Source organism: Syngnathus scovelli, chromosome 20 (genome assembly GCF_024217435.2).
Source record: "Syngnathus scovelli strain Florida chromosome 20, RoL_Ssco_1.2, whole genome shotgun sequence".
Taxonomy (NCBI): Eukaryota; Metazoa; Chordata; class Actinopteri; order Syngnathiformes; family Syngnathidae; genus Syngnathus; species Syngnathus scovelli.
The window spans coordinates 5,125,925-5,148,389 of record NC_090866.1 but is presented as its reverse complement, the minus strand read 5'-3'; the positions used below and the strand labels follow the sequence as shown (position 1 = coordinate 5,148,389).

The following is a 22,465-nucleotide window of genomic DNA, read 5'->3' as shown; positions in this document are numbered from 1 at the left end:
AGTATTTGAAAAAGTCTTGCAGGAGAAAAGCCAAGTGCATTTTTGGCGACTTCCTGGAATGTGCAACACGGCTTCTTTCTTGTCTTCTTTTGCTACAAGCTACTGAAGAGCTTTGGGAAATTATTATTTTTTATTTTTTGGATGCCTTTTCTGTCATCCCTCCTCCCGCCCTCACAAGCGCAGAACTCTTACGGGACCTGAGGGACTTTAAGCAATGTTAATTCTTCCCATTTAAAACAAGCCTCCCAAAACGGGGTCGCATGTTTTTCTATACCGATGTATAGTTTAACGTCATTACGATGACTGCATTCTTGGGTTCAAACGGGCAAAAAAGGCCAAATCGCAACATTGTTTCCCACAAAGCTTTCTTGTCTTTCCTGGATTTAGTTTGGATTGGCAGTACACTCAAAAAAGGAACAAGACTGGGTTTAAATTCTCCTCTTTTTTTTCTAATGTAGTCTGTGGGTAGAGTCTTAACATTTTTTTTCCCCTGCTCTCTGTGGGTTTGTGGGTTTAAACATTGCGTGTATAAACACACGTTTGTTTGCTTAAGGTGGTCAAGTGGAAAGTAATGTCCGCAATGCTTTTGAAGACTATAAGTGTAAGTTTTTGCTGGAGTAGCATGTGCTTTGTCTGACGCAAATCCATAAAAGAATTGCAGTTGATGAGGAATGCTGAACTTGAATCCTCGTTTATGAGGCGTGTGTGCGTGTGTGTGTGTGTGTGTGTGTGTGTGTGTGTGTGTGTGTGTGTGCGTGTGTGTGTGTGTTGTGTATAGTCAATGCAATGAGGTAAGATTGGATAGCAGTGAGACTTGTGTTTATCCCCTGGCAGTAGCTCTTGAGGCATGACATAATGTTGTGTAATTAATTATACAACAGTTGAACAGACACGCAAACACACACAAGATACACTAATTATGAAATTATGTATACATCCTTCTTATAGGATATATGAGGGTGGGGCTGAGGGGGGGTAACTTGAAGTGCCCGTTTATATTGCTCAACTGTTACCGCCACCGCCGTACAATATATGTTCATCAAATGTGTTTTTCCGCCCAGCTTAGCTGTAAAATTCAAGTCTACGTAACTGTAATGACAAATAGATGCCAGTAGATGACAGCGCTGTTTCGCTTCAGATTTGAGATCGACACACTTTTTGAGTAAACGCGACAAAAGTGCTTTCTATTTCCAGAGAGTGAGCGTTTTTACTTAATTTTTGTTTTAATTCAATGTTTTATACCAGTGATAAATATATTTAGCTTTGATAAACACCCTTCCGTGTCAGAGAAGCAGAATTCTGTGAGGAATAAAAAACAAAGTCTCGGAGGAAACATCTGTGACTGACACGTGGTGAAATGTGAAAGTGTGCGGAAGAGGTGTTGAGAGCGCACATGGTGCGCGTTAGTGATGGGAAAAAAAAAAAAAAAAAAAAAAACGCCCACAGACACCGGTTCGAAGAAGTATTCCACTGGGTTTACTGACGTCAATGACACACTAAAATTACGCTAAAACCCAAAAAAACGAGACCTCAGCGGACAAAATATTACCGACGAGTTGACTTTCCCTCTTATGATATTTTAACAGTACAAATATAAAAAAATATGTTGTTCGGTAAACAGTTATATAGTTTGTGTATGTGGGTAGGGGGGCTAATAGCTCCTTTGGGCTACTTCCAAAAGGCCATTAATAAAAAGCGCTCACTGAGACAGCAGCTCTGATTCATGACTACAATAGCATGCAATGCTAACACACACACACAAATGTGTACTGTAAGCATTCATGGGCTCGTGACATAACTAAAAGTTCATGCCGGGGGGGCGGGGGGGGGGGGGGGGGACTTCGTTTTCAGGTAACCAAAACACACAATATATGCCTGAGATGCATCAAAATAAAAACAATTTAAATTACAGGGCCCAAGTATGCCTGAAGCGTCATTTAGCAACTTTAGGAAAGACAAATCTGACTTGTTACACAATGTTGCGTTTGTGCCAATGAGCATGTGGTGCGATGTGTGTTGACATTAGCCTCAAGATTAGTCTCACACGTTTACATAACGCATGTTAGCATGCTTTGCGTCAAGTGCGGCAGAGGCTCCGGTCACCTCGGTGAAATTGATACCGTGGCTTTAAATGTCAAGTCTAGACACTAAAAGTAGCATAAAAATGTTATTTCGAGTCACACCCTGGTTCTAGTTTGCCAAAGTTTGTTTAAATGAAAATAATAAGAATAAAATAATAAAAAGAAAAGACATTGGAGTGCCTAGTTGCACTTTAACCTCTTAAGTCGTGACACACTAAAATGGTCTTCGTCTGCAAATGTGCTGTTGCTGGCTGATGAAACACGCTGCAACACCTTCCCAGTACCCCTCCCGACGAATCCTCAATCCGATTCCCCTCTGCCAATCGCTTGAGCCGCCGCTCGCACGGCTACATCCAATTACGAGCGAGCGTAGGGAGCCACCTGGGCCAATGGGAGCGCTCTGCCTCTCGCTCGTTATCACGCATTTACGACATCCAGCACGGTGGCGGCTGATGTCATCCCGCTGCTAAAAAGCGCACCATGTGGAAATTGACACAAATGTGTCGCCAGTCAAACGTGAGAGTGCTTTGGAAAAAAAAAAAAAAAAAAAGACAGTGACGGGGAACGTTTTTGGCCTGACAGCCTTTGATTGTTCCCACATGTTGCTGATGGACAAAAAGTCTTCTGTGGTGCTCTCTTTTGACAAGGCAGCTGCGACGCGCGCGCACACACACGCACACACACAAACTTGCTTGCTCGCACACGATTAACATGACAAGAATAAAATGTGGAACACACAAATGTTCATAAATCAAAATACTGATCCACTTTTTTGATACACTTTAGTAAGCCATCTGAGGACAACCCTGAGTGGAAAAAAATATTTTCCCCAGGCCTGTTTTAAAAGGTCCTCCAATCCATCATTGGTGGACAAGGCCAGGCACGGTTCCATTACGCACATATGTGACATGTATGCTACATTTGACAAGTAAACACATAGCTTTGCCTCAGTTGACACTGCAGAAAAAGTGTGGTTATTTATACTCTGGTCACACTGACCCCCACCGCTCACCCCAACCTCACACACACGCACATTTTTATTCTCCAACACACACATCGTGTCCAGGTTTCTGCTGGCCTGAGCTCTGGACTGCAGACAGAACATTCCATTCTCCAAAATCAAATGTGTGTCTCAGATTGTGGCTATTATCGTGTGTGTGTGTGTGTGTGTGTCTGTGTTGACGCATAAGCTGAAGAGGGATCTTGAGCTTGGCAGACCGAATTCTGCTCTACCTCATTCTCTTTATATTAGTCCCTTCCACTCCCTAATCTCCTCCAGTTAGACACTCTTGAATCCAAACATGATTTAATGTCAAAACGGCGAATATTTGCTATAAAATATGAGAATAGCTGGAAAATAAAAGTTGAATACGTAATAGGAACAAATATTTCACGTTGATATGAGAGTACCTGTTAAGTCGTGATAGTATGTCAACAAATTGATATGCAAAATTACAGAAAGATGGAATGTTAAGAGGCTCAAGTCACATTTCTTTGGAGACAAAAGTTGTGTGACATTGCCAAAATTACCACACATGCAAATGCAAGAAAATTTGGTGTAATTTTTTTAATTTCAAAATTTTACTATTTTCAAAATTTGACGTGTCTTAAGAACCGTACACTTCATTTTAATGTACTGTGCGACAAAGACAATTTATTGTCACTCCTCAAATGCGTTCCTATTTGATTGACATAGCGTCTGCAAAGACGTCAGCCTCCTCCTCCATGTGCTCATTGTGTAAGAAGCACATGCTCGGAGAAGTGCATGTGTTTACGCTTCGGCTTTCTCCAGTGAGTGTGCCCGCGGTGGGGGAGTTGCCCGACCCAGCCCACCCCGGCAGCCAATCAGAACCGGCCTAGCTTGTCACGCGTCTTTAGGTCAGTGTGCTTAGGATGGGAGTTTCTTGGAAGAATGTGACTTGGGTGTAAGATTAGACTCACACTGACACGTGGAAAGTCTTTCGGTAAAATCCATAACGATACCGTATTATGTTTTGAATGGTGTGTACTTTCGTAATGGCGCAGTTTATTACGGATCCATAAAGTGTGTGTACTCTGCTTTAGGACAACACAGGACATCCCTACGAGGCGTTTCGGGACACTGTGTCCTAAAGCATTCAGACTCTCTGCACTTGCCAAGAACACACAAACACACTCACACTCACACACATACACACACTGATACCAGAAACTCCCAAACAAAGACGGAGCGAGCTGGGACAAGACGAATGGGAAACACGAGGAGCAGTTGCTCTGGCACGTTAGGACCATCGGTAGTAAACATGTTGTAAATATAAGAGAGGTGAAAATCGATGCCACGTTACACAATAATTACTTGTTTATTGTAGCGGAATAAAATTATAATCTCACAATAAAAAGTCGCGAAAGTAACATTCTCCGGATTATTTTTAGAATCAAGTATTCTGCCGACTTAACTGCTAATTCGATTAATCAAGTACAAACCGATTTTGCATTTGTAAGCAACAATACTATTACGAAATGAGGACGTTTGTTGAAAAGGCGTGTCGGAACTTGCCTCCGTGATTAATGATATCTCTCGCGACATTGATGTGTGAAACGATGGAGTGATGCTGGTCGCGTGGGGATGACCTAATGACTCATAGTTATCAAGTATGTTGCTATTCCTGCGGGGAGTTACCATTTGAGAGGTGAGGAATATATGTGGTAAATGAGATCGCCATCCGCACATCCCAACAAAGGCAACAGCGTAGCCAACAGGGAGGATTTTATTACCGATGATGTCAACATAGAGAGAATGGCCGGGCGCTCTGGGCGGCAGTGTGTCAGAGTAGAAATATCCAGGTTGAAGGGACATTTTATGACCGGTGCACGGCGTTACGTTAGTGCCCGCGGTTAGATAAGAAAATCGCTACCACGCAGTCCTCGGCCTATTTGTTATCTTAGTCAAGCAGAACTGACTGGAACCTAAGAGCCTCACCCAAGTGAATCATCAATTTGACGTTTAAATGTAAATAATGTGACGGGGAGAAAAATCAGCTAAAGTTACACCAGTAGGTATTGATTGATAATGGTTTTGCTTAATTAGTTAGCAGAATTGTCAATTTTTGCACATGTTGTCCTGAATGTTGTTAGCTATCTAAATGTTGTACAGAGGCCAAGATGTACCGGAGTCAAATTCCTTGTTTGGCATGCTCAAACTTGGCAAATAAAGATTGATTTGGTTTGATTTGATTTGACTGATATTGTTCAGATTTTGCGTGAGGCAAATGCTAGCTTGGTCAAAGACACCAACTGTGTACTGATAGCATTTTCGTTTCGATGACATCTTTGTATTCATGACTAATAATGTATTCTTGTCAACATTTCCACAACACTAGAAGATCGGACCAAAGGTTGACCAGGAGTTTTCTGTGTTCGACAACCCATTAATTGATTTTTTTAGATGCTATCTTAACCAGCAGATGATAAAACTGCTATCACCCACAACTCTGTCATTCCAGCGAGCACTTTGACAGAACCTTATTCAAACAAGAGGCATGACTCAAAATGTCAGCCACCCTGGGATCAATAAATGTTCAATCAATCAATCAATCAATCAATCAATCAATCAATCAATCAATCAATCAATCAATCAATCAATCAATCAATCAATCAATCAATCAAATGGCACATTGTTTTGAATTAGCATTTTATGCTAGCCATAAAAATCACATGCTAAGGAAAATGATGTCTAATATTTTTATGACAACCAAAGTATTTTTTGCTTTAATTTTTTAAATTTCTTTTACAAGAACAAATAAGTCACAGAGGAAGTAAAGCTCTGGTTGTTTTAACACATGGGGGTTGCCTGAGGTTTATGACCGTGACACTTAATAGCATGCAGCACAGTGAGCGCATGCTTGTGTATCCGTTCAGAACTGGCTTTCCTTGTTCAGCCAACGATTAGGTAACCTCAGGCCAGCGGTTCACGGGAACCCGCTTTCAGGTAAAAAGCCAACATGGCGCTTTTCTCTAGATTTTAGGAATTTCTTAAGCAATTAGAAATCACAAATTGATTTTCCAGAGTATACTTATCTGACTTCTACAGTGTATGCGTGTATATGGCGGCGCTTAGGCCTGCTCCCTCCTTCTGATCCCATGTTTCCACAACACAGGCCTTGTGGCTGCATCGTGAGTCACGCACACGCAACAAAGTTTTGGACTGTGTCTGTGTGGGGGGCGCAATATCTTCCTTATCACCAACTTTTGAAGATCTTCGCAGTATTATCGACTATCATAGCGCAACACCAACAAACTCAAGAGTTGCAAAATCTTCTTGCTTTATTTGTTTAAATTTGGGACGGGCTGTTTCCTGTTTGCATGCGTGTGTTTATCTGTGTGTACGTACGATTGTGTGTGATTGGTGCCGCAGAGAAGTTTGCATCTGGTCCGTATTACCGCTGAGGCCCTACTGGCATTTAGGGCTTGTTCTAATGATGCTAAAAACAGATACAGTACACACACACACACACACACACACACATACACAACTCTTCCCATATGTTCCACAATGATTCCAATTTCCAAGCTTTTACCGTCACTCAAGCCTGCCTAATGCTGGTCCCCACATTCATTGTTATGTGGAAGCAGGTGGTGAGGTAACCTGATGACCTTGTCCCCAGCAAAGCACCCCAGCTCCTCTCGGGGACCCCCAAAGGCATTCCCATGCCAGATGGGCTCCACAATCCCTTCCCTCAGCCTCTTGTGGCCCAGCGCCGAGAGATGGGAGCGGCCTCTTTGCGAGGTTTCCTAACAGCTGAACCTAACCTCCTATCTCGAGCCCCTCCCCTATCGCGGCTCGCTGACCCCCGAAAGCTCGTAACCACGGGCGATAGGGGGAGAGTTTGGATCTCGCAGCCATATTTGAAGTTGTCAGTTCAAAATAGAAGGCGCACTGAGACGACGCCTACAATTAAGGGGCAATGTATAGCTTTTAATAAGCTTTCAAAAGCCTCCAGAGACCGAGGCCGAGTCAATAAACGGTTTCATGTTACTTTGACTGTTTTCTTTCGTTGTATATTTGACCTACTCTAGTGTTCTCACTGAGTCCAGATTGTTTAAACTTGCCTGACCCACTCACCCCCTGCGCATTTGAACCCGCAGGAAGGTGTGTGTGTGTGTGCTGATGTCAGCACTTCCAGGCCCGCCAACTCTCTTCCCACTGCACTCCAGCTGAGCAGTGGAGTGAAAGTCAAGATTTTCCCCTCCCACCCCATTCAACATACTGTACATACTCGGACAGTGGGTCCGTGTCTAAAGTGTGTATATTTAGTACACTCCAACAAATACACACGCGCACACTGTTCAAACACACACACCAAAAGGCCCAAGTCAGAATCTTTTCTCCCAGCAACAGGGTGGCCCCTGCCTTACTTTCTACTGGCTCCGCCCACCCGCCTTTTGGAGGAGGCACATGACTTCCTGCTTGAAGAAATGAAGGAAGCCTTCTCTCCCTTAATGTTTTTTCCCCTGACTAGCAAATGACATTGATATGAAAACAAATTGACGTTTTTTTTATGATTAGTGATTAGTTTAAGGAGATTCTAAATTTGTTTGCAGAGTCGGCGCAAATTCAAGCACAAAGGTGGTGACACAGCTCATTGCTTGGCTCTACTTAGTCATTGTGAACCAAAAGCTTTGTTTTCTGTGATAGCATATAATTAAATCACTCCCTTTAAAATCCAGTTAAGCCAGTTCATTGGTCTGTGTGGGCGCACGAGTGTCCGGTATGAATAGTGTACAAACTGCTGCGTGTGCGTGACTCCATCACGCTTCTGCTAAACTCATTATTAACATTAAAAGGGGATGTGCCCATGGTAAAAGGAGATGATTTATTTTCCCAAATCCAAACTAGTTAAATACGCACAAGGCGCCTCCTTTGGGCCCTCGCCATTTGAACTTGAGCGGCATGGCAACTAACGGAATTTCATTAAAAGCCCAAGCAGACTGTATATTGTTATCGGGTATTTATTTTACATGTATGGGCATTCTTCATTCTGAGTCAACTAACCACACAAAAGTTGCATGGTAGTATCCGTTGGCAGCAGGCCAAAACTGCTTGCTGGGTTTTTTTTGTATGTGTGTCCGTCCTACTTGCTGCGGGCACCAATCACTCATTCCTAACCACCTCCTCTCTTTTTCTTTTTTTTTTTGCTTTTCACCCACTTTCTTTCTGCGAGGCGCTTGAGAGCTCCACCACTCTTACGCACAGGTGACTGTGGAACTTGAAGAGTTCGGTGTCTCTGAAAGGAGAAGTTTCTGGTAATCCTTTTGGCGCTTGTGTGGCAATCTTTTTAGAGTTGGGGGGGTTTTGGGGGACAGGAGCGGAAAGAAAGCACTTTTCAGTCGGGAGGGCCTCTTGCTGATAGTACCTCAACTTCCTCTTGAAGCTACAGGAGAGTGTTGTTGATCTCCTTGCACACACTAAAATCTTGCGAAAGACATTTTTTTGCACAAATAGTGGCTTGGTGGGTGTTTATTTATTCAACTACACAATCAATGTTTCGGGTGCGGCCTTTATTTGGGTTAATTTGTGTGAAGTCAAAATGTACTTTCAAAAATATTTTGATTTATGTTCCCAAGTGGACTAAACAAATATGTGGCATACTTAACACAATCAGCTATTGCTAAGTCATATATCAGCTGTTGTTTTGGTTAGCGACAGAAAACAAACGGATGTGCCTCTGTGGGTGCTGCTGTTTTGGTTAGCAGATGGATTTATTTACTTTTGTGCGAACCTGTTTTGAAATGAAGTTGCAAAAGTTGTTTTGAGTGCAATACAGTGCGTAACCCTTTTCGATCTAGACGGCTACGATGCGCTCACATGTGCAGTCAGCAGTCAGTGGCCTCACAGCGTCTGCTAAAAATAACAGAAATAATGCCGGAAAAAGGGGAAGTGGCGGCGCTACGTTAGGTAGGCCGACACGTTGCTCCTCTGTCTGGTCACGCGACGATTGAGTCGTCGAGTTGCAAGTTCACCGCAGCTCATGTCTGGACGTTTGTGTGTACGTTGTTGATTGTTGCTAAACAAAATACCATATTGTAGTCTATCCATCCATCCATCCATCCATCTTCTTCCGCTTATCCGGGGTCGGGTCGCGGGGGCAGCAGCTTTAGGAGGGACTCCCAGACTTCCCTCTCCCCAGCCACTTCATCCAGCTCATCCCGGGGGATCCCAAGGCGTTCCCAGGCCAGCTGAGAGACATAGACTCTCCAGCGCGTCCTGGGTCGTCCCCGGGGTCTCCTACCGGTGGGACATGCCCGGAACACCTCCCCAGGGAGGCGTCCAGGAGGCATCCTGATAAGATGCCCGAGCCACCTCATCTGGCTCCTCTCAACGTGGAGGAGTAGCGACTCTACTCCGAGTCTCTCCCGGATGACCGAGCTCCTCACCCTATCGCTAAGGGAGAGCTCGGACATCCTGCGGAGAAAACTCATTTCGGCCGCTTGTATCCGGGATCTCGTTCTTTCGGTCACGACCCATAGCTCGTGAGGGTAGGAGCGTAAATCGACCGGTAAATTGAGAGCTTTGCCTTTTGGCTCAGCTCTCTCTTCACCACAACGGACCGGTACAGGGTCCGCATTACTGCCGAGCCTGCACCGATCCGCCTGTCGATCTCGCGCTCCATCCTCCCCTGACTCGTGAACAAGACTCCAAGATACTTGAACTCCTCCACTTGGGGCAGGATCTCATCCCCGATCCGGAGAGGGCATTCCACCCTTTTCCGATCGAGGACCATGGACTCGGATTTGGAGGTGCTGACCCTCATCCCGACCGCTTCACACTCGGCTGCGAACCGTTCCAGCGAGAGCTGGAGATCACGGCCTGAAGAAGCCAACAGCACCACGTCATCTGCAAAAAGCAGAGACGCGATGCTGAGGTCCCCAAACCGGACCCCCTCAACGCCTCAGCTGCGCCTAGAAATTCTGTCCATAAAAATTATGAACAGAATCGGTGACAAAGGGCAGCCTTGGCGGAGTCCAACCCTCACTGGGAACGAATCCGACTTACTGCCGGAAATGCGGACCAGACTCTGGGATCGGTGATACAGGGACCGAACCGCCCTTATCAGTTGGCTCGGCACCCCGTACTCCCGAAGCACCCTCCACAGAACCTCCCGAGGGACACGGTCGAACGCCTTCTCCAAGTCCACAAAACACATGTGGACTGGTTGGGCGAACTCCCATGCGCCCTCGAGGATCCTGCCGAGGGTGTAGAGCTGGTCCACTGTTCCACGGCCAGGACGAAAGCCACACTGTTCCTCCTGAATCCGAGGTTCGACCTCCCGACGGACCCTCCTCTCCAGCACCCCTGAATAGACCTTACCAGGGAGGCTGAGGAGTGTGATTCCCCTGTAATTGGAACACACCCTCCGGTCCCCTTTCTTAAAGAGGGGAACCACCACCCCAGTCTGCCAATCCAGAGTCACTGTCCCCGATGTCCACGCAACGTTGTAGAGGCGTGTCAGCCATGACAGCCCCACAACATCCAGAGCCTTTAAGAACACCGGGCGGATCTCATCCACCCCCGGGGCCTTGCCACCGAGGAGTTTTTTAACTACCTCAGTGACTTCGACCCCAGAGATTGGAGAATCCGCCTCAGAGTCTCCAGGCCCTGCTTCCTCAATGGAAGGCGTGTAGGTGGAATTGAGGAGGTCTTCGAAGTATTCTCCCCACCGACTCACGACGTCCCGAGTCGAGGTCAGCAGCACGCCATCCCCACTGTAAACAGTGTTGACGTTGCACTGCTTCCCCCTCCTGAGACGCCGGATGGTGGACCAGAATTTCCTCAAAGCCGTCCGAAAGTCATTCTCCATGGCCTCACCAAACTCCTCCCACGCCCGGGTTTTTGCCCCAGCAACCGCCGAAGCCGCGTTCCGCTTGGCCATCCGGTACCTGTCAGCTGCCTCCGGAGTCCCGCAGGCCAAAACGGCCCGATAGGACTCCTTCTTCAGCTTGACGGCATCCCTTACCGCCGGTGTCCACCAGCGGGTTCGGGGATTGCCGCCACGACAGGCACCAACGACCTTACGGCCACAGCTCCGGTCGGCCGCCTCAACAATGGAGGCGCGGAACATGGTCCACTCAGACTCAATGTCTCAATGACGTGGGAAAAGCTCTGCCGGAGGTGGGAGTTGAAACTCTTCCTGACAGGAGATTCTGCCAGACGTTCCCAGCAGACCCTCACAGAGCGTTTGGATCTGCCAGGTCGGACCGGCATCTTCCCCCACCATCGGAGCCAACCCACCACCAGGTGGTGATCAGTTGACAGCTCCGCCCCTCTCTTCACCCGAGTGTCCAAAACATGCGGCCGCAAATCCGATGACACGACTACAAAGTCGATCATCGAACTGCGGCCTAGGGTGTCCTGGTGCCAAGTGCACGCATGGACACCCTTATGCTTGAACATGGTGTTCATTATTGAAAATCCATGTCGAGCACAGAGTCCAACAATAGAACACCGCTCGGGTTCAGATCGGGGGGGCCGTTCCTCCCAATCACGCCCTTCCAGGTCTCACTGTCATTGCCCACGTGAGCATTGAAGTCACCCAGTAGAACGATGGAGTCCCCAGAAGGAGCGCTCTCCAGCACTTCCTCCAGGGACCCCAAAAAGGGTGGGTACTCTGAGCTGCTGTTTGGTGCATAGACACAAACAACAGTCAGGACCCGTCCCCCCACCCGAAGGCGGAGGGAGGCTACCCTCTCGTTCACCGGGGTGAACCCCAATGTGCAGGCGCCCAGCCGGGGGGCAATCAGTATACCCACACCTGCTCGACGCCTCTCACCGTGGGCAACTCCAGAGTGGAAGAGAGTCCAGCCCCTCTCGAGAGGGCTTGTACCGGAACCCAAACTGTGCGTGGAGGCTAGTCCGACTATATCTAGTCGGAATTTTTCTGCCTCGCACACCAGCTCGGGCTCCTTTCCAGCCAGAGAGGTGACATTCCATGTCCCAAGAGCCAGCTTCTGCAGCCGGGGATCAGACCGCCAAGGTCCCTGCCTTTGGCTGCCGCCCAGCACACATTGCACCCGACCCCTTTGGCCCCTCCCACAGGTGGTGAGCCCATGGAAAGGGGGACCCACGTTTCCTTTTCGGGCTATACCCGGCCGGGCCCCATGGGCGAAGGCCCGGCCACCAGACGCTCGCCTTCGAGCTCCGCCTCCAGGCCTGGCTCCAGAGGGAGGCCCCGGTGACCCGCGTCCGGGCGAGGGAAAACGAAGTCCATTTATTTCAATCGTCATAAGGGGCTTCTGTGAGCCGTGCTTTGTCTGGCTCCTCACCTAGGACCCGTTTGCCATGGGTGACCCTACCAGGGGCATGAAGCCCCCGACAACATGGCTCCTAGGATCATAAGGGCACGCAAACCCCTCCACCACGATAAGGTGACGACTCACGGAGGGGACATTGTAGTCTATCCAAATGTAATACAGAAAATCATCAGAAAAATAAATATCCAAGTACCTGATAAAAAACAAATGTATGTCGGGGGGCATGCATTGTTTGTTGTTGTCTCTTCGTTTTATTTCCCAGAATGCCCCGCAGTAGAAAGTCTGCTGTCTGTCTGGTGCTCTATTCCTCGCTAAGTGGGTCAGTGGCTGGCCCAGTCGGTGGGTCGAGTTAAGCTAAAGTCACTCAGTGTGTGCAAATGTGCGTGCGCATGGGTAGTTCGGGAAGAGTCGCCATCCTAATGAGTTCAAAGCCAGGGCAGAGGGAGAGCAAAAAAAAATAGAAACAAGCCAGACGTGCCTCTGTGTACTTTAGTACGAGTGGGCGGTGCTACATCATCATCCCGCCGAAATCCCCCCCAAAAAAAGGGCATAGAAGGCCAGCGAGGGTTGGTTGCCGGGCAGGCAAACTGCTGGGGGCCGTGCTTTTAACGTGAAGGATGCACACAGAGGCGACTGCAGATAGTCCGCCTAAATAAAGTGTATTTACTTGTTCTGTCTGACAATTGTCTGGCTTGGTCTACTACGGGCGACGCCTAGGGACCACTGCTTAGAGGGTGGAGGGGTGTTTCAGGATTCATGTGTGTGTGTGTGTGTGTGTGTGTGTGTGTGTGTGTGTGTGTGTGTGTGTGTGTGTGTGTGTGTGTTGGGTGTAAAAGGCAGTGGAAGAATTTATGTTAGTGTGAATTATTCAGCAACAAGCAGCATCCGCCTCGTTAAAAAGCTGCAAGAGGACACGGGGCTGTCGGCGCAACAGCGTTTCGCCGTGACACAATGGCCTGTGTGTGTATGTGCGTGCACAGTCACAATCCCGATTCCAACAGATTAGATAAACCATCAAGCTGCTGTGGCTCCTGTCATTTATGTCATGTTACCTCTCAAACTTGTATCTAATCGCTCTCACCACTAGTACGTACACTGACCTTGAAAATGCTGCAATACGCATGCCAGGCCAGTAGTTGGCGATCTCACATGCATAAAGGGAAATTTGTCTCTATTGAGCACACGTGCTGTTGAAAATTAGTGTTTTTTATTTTTCCATCTGTTTCCGTGTGTAGTACATACTGTACTATTGCACCGCCGAGTGCAACAGGCCTCACCATGTCAAATCCTCCCCCCACCCGGCGTCCCCTCGTCAACCTCCTTTCCTCTTTTAACCTCCCCGCTTCATCTCCTGTCTCTCCGCTCTCGCCTCGAGTCTCTCTCGGGTTTCAAACTTGGAAGGCGGCCAATTAACACAAGAGCGCTGAGATGCTGGAGGAGACGAGAAGGGAAAGGGGGTGGGGGCATCGCTACACACTGACCTACATACACTTCCACCCAGCTGATTGAATCCCGCATTGAGGCCCACGGCCAATTGCGAGCTGAGTCGGAGCGCCGAGCAGCCAATGACGGCGGCAGATGGCTGCAGAGCCACGGCACTGTCTCCGTACAGTTTTTGGGTAATTATACGGGCCGGTGAAAAGACGAAGAAGAGCCTCGCTGAGGGGAGTCGCAGTGAACGAGAATGAGCGGCTAAGTGAGGCTCAGACGGACAAATATAGACACTTGTTCCTTTGGCCTCCTCATCTTATGGTGTAACAAGTGTTGACAGACGAACCCTCATCCTAGAGATAGGATTGGTGACCCATATTTGACATTGCTCTTTTCTTAGGCCCAGGCCAAGCAAGCATAAGTACATCATGCAAGTGGCCTGTTTATTTACTCTTCTGCAGTTATTTGGGGCTGTATTTGTCGACAGTTTTGAATCTGAGCTCATGGCCGTGACATGTGGGGTCCCTCATGGGTCATTTCTTGGACCCCTCTTGTTCAGTCTGTATGTTACCATCCAAATTGTTCCCACAAAGTTGGATGCATGGAATTGTCCAAAATGAATTTTGTGAATTGTGTTTTGCATATGTGATGGAAGTTACTGCATCTGAGAATCATTTTGACACAATCCAATGATAGAGATAAAGCAGTAGTACTCACACAAGACACTCATACACAGTTTTTGGCAGCAGGCGTCATGGAAAATTCATTCTGCAGCCAACTGACTCTTGGCACCCGGAGCAAGCCCTTACATAACAACTCAATGTACACGAGTGTCCAAAACAAATGTGTTTACACATAAATTGCATCTTATCCCACTCGGCCTTTTATTTACCCTGCGCCGTTTTGTTTTTGCTGCGGTGGCAAAAAAGGAGAGGAAGTGCATAACAATAAAAATGCCAAGAAAAGCAGCATGGAGGGAGAGAGAGGAAGGAGAGTTTGGGGGGGGGGGGGGGGGTGCAAACAGGCTGCATGAGGCACACTAACCCATATTTACAGAGATGGAGGCTTATGTGGAGCCCGCAACTGTGCGGAGGCTCGGGGAAATGATGGATTACGGAGAGGAAGGCTGAATACTAAAAGTGTGTTATTGGGTACAAAATGTTCCCAATATCTCGTAATTCCAGATAAACAGGCGTGGTCTGGCGAGTGACGTCGGAACCTGGCGTTGGGTTGAAAACTCGTAAATCGGAAATTCGTTAATGAACGTACTACGGAATATGCCATTAATAAAACATGAGCCTTGTCTTAATATAAACGTTGGGGTCCATGAAGACAGGATTTAGGTAATTTCGTTTGGCCTATACTGCATGTTAATGCACACGGCAGGATTAGGTGGATCTAGTTCACACACACACACACGCACACGCACGCACACACGCGCACACACACACACACACACCTACATGCACGCATGCACACACCCACACGCACACACACACACACACACACGCACACACACACACACACAACATACACACACACGCTTACACAAATGCAGATACACTGTACATTAATCAGACTAAAAGCCTTTCACAGTGATGTCATTGCAAAGCGATAACTGAGGACAAGCCCGTCCTCAGGGAATCTGGCAGTCCACAAAGGTCTGGCTCACACATCTGTGTCTCTCACACACACATGCACACACGCACGCACACGCACACACACACACACACACACACAAACACACACACACACACACAAGCGTTTTCAAGCAAGCAGCTTAGGCTATGGGAGGTGATGGAGCTCCATGAATAATGAACACACACTGACTAAAGTGCTCGTATGAAAATGGATTCCTGCACAATATTGACCCATCAAACTGCTTTTTAAAATAACGAAAGGACAGAAGGAAAGCGAAAAAGACAAACGTTTGAGCGCTTTTAGACGCGGTGATGTGCCTGACCAAAAAAAAGCTGAAAAGATGAAGAAAAGAAAAGATAAAGCAATATCAATGCATTACGTGTTTCTTGGAATAATGTGTGGTCAGCAGCAGTCAGCAGAACCACTTTTGTCAATGTAACCACTTTCTTCCTAGTACTTCTTATCTACTTTGCTTGAAGTTATTATTTCTTCCAAGAATGCCTTTTTTTTCTCCCTCAAGTCAGCAAAATGTGTGTCCAATCTCAACCTTTTGCAACAGGCTGTCCGCTATCAACTAACAGTAATAAGCAAAGTTTTGGGATGACCTTTGCTCAGCGCACAAGGAGCTGCATCTGCTCCAATGTACTTTTCATGCTGAGACTCAATGAAGTAATAGACATAAGGCATAGCTCCTTTTAATTAGCATCGGCTAAATCTAAAGTAACAAGACTGCAGGGTGGGGAATGTGTGCATACTTGACCCGATGGCCAGGTCACATGAACGATGTACAACCCCCTCTTACAGTACGGTGAACCCCAGTTTATCACGTGGATGCATTCCACAACCAACCTACCATTAAAAAAAATGGACAGTTTTACCCCCTCGCCTTTTTGTATTCAAGTGACCAGCAAAGAAAGTAGATTGTAGGAGAGTAGAACAAATGGGGGGGTTAAAGTCAGAAAATGTATAACAACAGCTGAAGCCAAGGTCTTTCCCCTGCATTAGCCCCTCCCGATACTTTTTACCCCCCCCCACACACACACACAAATTCGCCTACGTATTCATAGCAAACACAAAGCCTCCACTGTAGAAGGGCCCCTTCACACACAAAAGCCTTGAGCCACTGACATAAGAGATGTGTGTTTGAGACTATTCCTCTATGCATGAACATTGGCTGACTGGGTGCGTTCCCCCACCCCTCCCCTCCCATGTAATGTGTATTTCCTACTAGCACTCTAATTCCCCCACACCAAAAAAGTCTTGCGGTGTCAATCTCTGCAAGTATGGCTTCCCGATTGATTGGCAGATGGTGAGGAAGGTCGCCGTGGGAACGCAGGGATGAGCCGCACACAGAGAGGAATCACACATGCATGCACCTACAATGGCCTCAAACACACACATACACACACGCTATTAATATAGCCTCCATTCTGTGTGTAGAATCGAGCTGTGTCTGGCTGAATGTGCCTGGAGGCTTTGGAGGGATTTCATGCTCTCATAAGCAACACATAGTAACAAACCACTGGCCATTCTCCATGCCCCGGCAAGCCACACGAGACCAGCAAAGGCAAGTTGAGGGATGGGAGGAGGAGGAAGGACAGTAAGATGAGCGAAAAGGGGAGAGAAATGCAGCTTCACTAATGCAGAGTGCTCTCAAACTACTCACAAAGCTCCTTAGTGAGCGCCATCAAAATGCATATCCAGCAGTCTGACCACGTGGCTTCAGTAATAATGTGTGAGAGTCATTCATGCACACGTTTTCTTAATCTGTTCTGCGTTTTTTTTTTTTTTTTGGGGGGGGGGCATGAATCAAACTAGTCTTTAAATTACCTAGTCTCCTAAAACACAGACTAAGGAAAGCATTTAATCCATGCCAAGTAGTCCAGTTCAATTTGACTAATAAGAAGCCTGGAAAAGCTATAGCAACCAGAACACAAAACAGGTGTATCATTTAAGCGTCCATATGCCTCAATCTTAATATACTGTATGTTTGAAATTTCAGGTGGAAAAATAAATACCTGCCTCAAATGAAAGCAGCTAAAGTTAGTAACTGTACTTAAGTTAATGGACCATAGTAACATGAATGGACTCAATGAGAAAGTGTGCAATTTTGCTTAGGAAAGAACCCAGCATCAGCAAATACAATGAAAACAACAGGGGTCCCAATATTGAACCTTGCGGAACACCATAGGGATAATGGTGGGACTCTGACTCAACCAAGGCTAACGCAGAAAGTTCTGTCTGCCAAATAAGCTCTAAAGCACTCTTACCAGATAAGCAGCTTTTTTTTTGTTCTTGGTAACAGCACCAAGCAATGTCTTTTTTTGTACTGCAGTCTTATAGAATAGTCCTGACGGTTTCTATAATCGCCACGTGATAGTGGTAGGATTAAGAGGTAGATCAAGTTGGTTAAATCCCCAATGAAGTCCCAGGTACCAAATGCACAGCTCGCCACTGCTTGGCACACTTTGATTACCTGTCGGACGATCCCCTCTTTTGTTATTCATGGATTTGCATCAGAATTAAAACAAAAAGACTTAGGTAGGCTCTTAGGAACCACAAGAGAAATGATTGACACCTTAAATTCTTCCCACAAATGGCTGTCAAATACATCCGTCCGGTTTAAGGATCCGACCCGTAACCTCGGTTATGGCTCACGGCTGTAGCGTCTATGATTTAGGCCTTTGCAGCAAATGCATCACTCTCCTGTTGAATTCAACTGAGAAGGTTTGCGGGCGACTGATCTTCTCCGCCGTTTCTCTTGGGGGTCACCGGTACACCAGTCGAAGCGTGACCTTTCCATTTCGTTGAGTAAGGCGCGCCTCGGGATCAGATTTCACCCACCCGGCAGTCTGCGCTGGTTTGCGAGAAGATTCAGTCGGACGTCTTTTAGCAGTCAACCAAAGCGATCGGATCGTCAGCGAAAGGTCTCGTTACTTATCGCACTGTCAGCAACCAGGCGAGGTCATACTTATTAGATTGACCTATATCGACCGCCTTGCATATTGTCTCCTCTTTCTTATCAACCCCCACCGCTGCCCCTCTACCCTAACACACACACACACACACACACGCACACACACACACACACACACGCACACACACGCACACACACGCACACACGCAAACACACACACACACACACACACACACACACACACACACACACACACACACACACACACACACACACACACACACTCTCCCATAAAAGCCAGGTGTGCAAACAAAGGTTTGCATAGGCATCATAAACCATAACTATTAAGATGAGAGGGAAAATGAAATGGAGGCCCGGTATTAGTTTTAACCATCTGTAATGTTGAAATATTTCAAATGTACAACACTCTGAGCAGCCCTGTTGCAACAAGTTTTGCATTCTACCATGATGGCAACTAATTATCCTACACCCAAAAGAAACAACAAACATCATTCCCCTGTTTTAATGACGCGTGGAGGATGCGGAACATTTGAGGCAATCGTGTCTACAGCGAGAGCTGTTGTAGTTCATAATAACGGTGGCATGCATTGTGCGGACATGTTGACCTAGCCGAAATAGGTAAAAATCCACAATCCAAATGTACCAATTTTTGTTCTTGTCATCTACTTGGAAAAAAAAATAAAAAATTAAGCGCCTCTCCTCAAGTAGATGTTAATATGTGGACCATATAGCTAAAATATACAGAGTGGGGCTGTATGAAGACAAACACACACACCCACACACAGCTGGATTAGCTCAATTTAGCAGGCCACCAAATCACTTCATCCTGGTTTAATTTGCTGCCATCAATCTGGACTAGAAGCATAACAGAGAAGGAATGCACACCTAGATTGAAGCTCCCCTCCATCGTTTCCCCTCCCACCCCCCTCCTGACACGGAAAGCTTGGTCGTAGTCGATTAATTGTTAATCAGGACGAGCGTCTTTACCGACTCAGTGATGCCACGTTGCCTCGGCTGAGTAATTGAATGAGACGGGCTCCAAAGAAAAACAAATTAAAGTTTTAAAGCCAAGCTGGCACTTTTACATTGCCCATCTAAACTGCAAACTAAAATTCTGAAACTTAATATCTCAAATCAAGGCAAAATAGGTTATTTTCTTTGTCTGCCATCATATTTCTTCTTACCAGGCAAAGAGGTTTTTTTTCCAATACTCAAGTTTTATGATTTGTTATTAAGATTTTATGAATGCATATGGATAACTTTATCTTAAAATAAGAAAAAAAACCATTATTCAATAATTTTGTAAGTACAAAATTGGTACAAGTGATCCTGCCAGGATAAAACCTTGAGCCAAGTTAAGGTTTGCATGAAAGCATTTACAGGGGTGTTTTGTGTAGACAGAATTACAGATGATTTATGGGTGTCATCTGTGTAATTGCTGCTTTTCTACAACTTGTATTTGTTTTGTACAACGACATACAGAGAGCGTCGTCGGCATAACGTGAATTTCCAGTTGGGCCGGTATTTGGCAGTCATGCTTTGTCTCTTTTGATGATTTTAAAGGAGGGTTGGGGATAAAAAAGCTTCATTTCCAGTCAGTTCTCTTCGACAGGAAGCTTATAGGAAGTTTGCATTTACTGTCAAACTGAACATAAAACAAAGAGACTTAAACATTATGTATTTCAAACAACACAAGAAGTGTAGGAACGGCCTGCTAGCTTAATGCAAATGTTTAATGGAAAAACATCGTTGTGACGCTAACAGTTAGCATCAATAGTCAGTGTTAAAACCCTTGAAGTGCCAAATATTTGAACACTAATGGTAAAGCAACACATGTTAAAAGTTAAAGTCCCAATGATCATTGTCACACACACATCTGGGTGTGGTGAAATTTGTCCTCTGCATTTAACCCATCCCCATGTGATTTTAATCTATCCCCTGGCGGAGAGGGGAGCAGTGAGCAGCAGCGGTGCCGCGCTCGGGAATCATTTGGTGATCTAACCCCCCAATTCCAACCCTTAATGCTGAGTGCCAAGCAGGGAGGCAATGGGTCCCATTTTTATAGTCTTTGGTATGACCCGGCCGGGGTTTGAACCCACAACCTTCCAGTCTCAGGGCGGACACTCTACTACTAGGCCACTGAGCTGGACAGAAAGTATAAACAATAGACAAACGTATATCCCTAAAAAAAATCATGTGATAAAGTCTTAAAAGTCACTATAGTTCATTACACGCTGTCCTATCCTTAAAACCGCAAATGTCATAACCGACATAAAACTTCGAACCCGCTGTAATGTGAGCTTACTCTGCCACACACCAGCGGTTTACATCACTCGTATGGAATTGGTTCGGCACCCATGGAACCCGGGTTGACCACTAATACCGTATTTGCCGGTGTACAGGTCGACTCGGTGTATAAGTCGACCCCCTAAAATTCGACGGAAATTTACGATTTTATGATATACCCTTTGTATAAGTCGAGCTCAATTGTTGCATTATATTAAACTTCAAAATTCAATATGCGAAATTTATTGACGAAATGTGTTCAAATTCCGGGAGGCCGTGCGCATGCGGCTGTTTATAAGCACCGCGGAGGAGATCGCGGCCGGCGAGCTCGCGCACGCCGCCCGGCACCAACGGGAGGCCGGAAATAGCTCCAAGCCGAGCGGATCGGCACTTTATAAGCACCGCGGAGGAGATCGCGGCGCCTCATTGGACTTCCAGCGGCCGGCGAGCTCACGCACCCGCCCGGCACATCCGGGAGGCCGTGCGCACGCGCCAAGTGGCCGAAAATAGCCCCCGCCGAGCGGATCGGCTGTTTATAAGCACCGCGGAGGAGATCGCGGCGCCTCATTGGACTTCCAGCGGCCGGCGAGCTCGCGCACCCGCCCGGCACATCCGGGAGGCCGTGCGCACGTGCCAAGTGGCCGAAAATAGCCCCCGCCGAGCGGATCGGCTGTTTATAAGCACCGCGGAGGAGATCGCGGCGCCTCATTGGACTTCCAGTGGCCGGCGAGCTCGCGCACCCGCCCGGCACATCCGGGAGGCCATGCGCACGCGCCAAGTGACCGAAAATAGCCCCCGCCGAGTGGATCGGCTGTTTATAAGCACCGCGGAGGAGATCGCGTCGCCTCATTGGACTTCCAGCGGCCGGCGAGCTCGCGCACCCGCCCGGCACATCCGGGAGGCCGTGCGCACGCGCCAAGTGGCCGAAAATAGCCCCCGCCGAACGGATCGGCTGTTTATAAGCACCGCGGAGGAGATCGCGGCGCCTCATTCAACTTCCAGCGGGCCGCGCACTCGCGCACGCCGCCCAGTTCAAATTTTCTAAGTGCAACGCATAATGAGATGCATGAGAAACGGCCTTGGTTACCATCACATTTGAAGCGATGAATACGAAGTTAAATTTTATGACTCGGTGTATAAGTCGAGGTCGATTTTTTTCGGTCGATTTTGGATCGAAAAAGGTCGACCAATACACCGGCAAATACGGTACTCGAAATAGAACCGTGCAGTACCGCTGAACAAGAGTCGATAGCAAGTCCAGAAGTGTTTTGCAACAAGTTGCTTGTCTGCGTCGTACTTTTTTATCTTGCAAGTTCAGCTCTGCAATTACCAGGACGAAACATTACGTTCACGCATCAACAGTGCAATAGAGATCCAAACTGCTGAGCTGCTCGTTTGGAGCGGGAGAGGTCTGCTTTGACAGCAAGTTCCGCTAAAAAACTCACCGACTCAACAGGCCTTGAGATGCTTCTTCGCCTTTAATTTACACAAAACTAAGCAGCCAATACAATTTGGAGGGCACACCTGTGCGAATCAAATCTTCATTTCCTTGCATTAGAACTCCAAATGGGTTTGAAGGGCAGGAAGCAAGCTTAGCTGCTTGTTTGTTTTGCCGACGCCACATTTTTTTATTCAGACAAACGAGGACGCTAGCTGGAAAATAATGAGGGACGGAGGTCCAAAGCGAGACAGATGCGGCAAAAAAGAAAATAACACTCGCCTTTAGCCAAGAACAGCGCTTAAAAATTAATACGGCATTCTAAATTCCTCCTGAGCACGTTGAATAATTGAGAGGCGCCTT

At 47.0% G+C, this 22,465-nt stretch overlaps 1 protein-coding gene across 1 annotated transcript in view; it reads right to left on the bottom strand.

The window, feature by feature from the left end:
• foxo3b (forkhead box O3b) overlaps positions 1-22,465 on the bottom strand; it is a 32,206-nt gene that overhangs the window by 4,844 nt on the left and 4,897 nt on the right. The gene's annotated exons all lie outside the window — the stretch shown is intronic.